This window comes from Lynx rufus, unplaced genomic scaffold, assembly GCF_022079265.1.
Source record: "Lynx rufus isolate CCGP_SWC_20201006 ecotype Redwood Valley unplaced genomic scaffold, mLynRuf1.p SCAF_4, whole genome shotgun sequence".
Lineage (NCBI taxonomy): Eukaryota > Metazoa > Chordata > Mammalia > Carnivora > Felidae > Lynx > Lynx rufus.
Genome location: NW_025814856.1, coordinates 7,218,482 through 7,219,005, shown reverse-complemented (window position 1 = coordinate 7,219,005; position 524 = coordinate 7,218,482).

Below are 524 nucleotides of genomic sequence, written 5' to 3'. Positions count from 1 at the left end.
GCAGGTAGGAAGTACTCGAAAAATGGTGGCTGTTTAAGAAAAAATTACAAGGGCAGGGATATAGAGAAAGGCGGCAATGCGGGACAATGTGGGACAGAGGGCCCAGAGGTGGGCAGATAGCTTGCACCAGGGGGCAGCAGTGGGCCCCTAGGCAGCAGGACAGGGTTCAGTTCTTTGCAGTTCTGCGGGTCCAAAGGGGCTGGACTAGACTGTGGGTGCCTCAGGTGCCTGGGCCTGGGGACAAAGGCCATGTGACTGAGGAGGTGGGGGGGGGGTAGACAGGCCATCGTCGCCTTCTGGAGTGTAGGGATGAGAACCTAATAAGGGCTATTTGTTCAGAAGAAACCTGAGCTACCCGCAGGGTACCATTCGGGCTGACTCGGGGCCAGCAGACAGAAGGCTTCCTGCCCTCCCTCCTTCCCCTGAGAGCCTCGCCCCAGCTCAGAGAATGAATCCCAGGACAGTCAAAGCTGGGGTTCCCCCTACCAGCCTCCTACTCACTCCACAAACACTCCAGGCCCGGG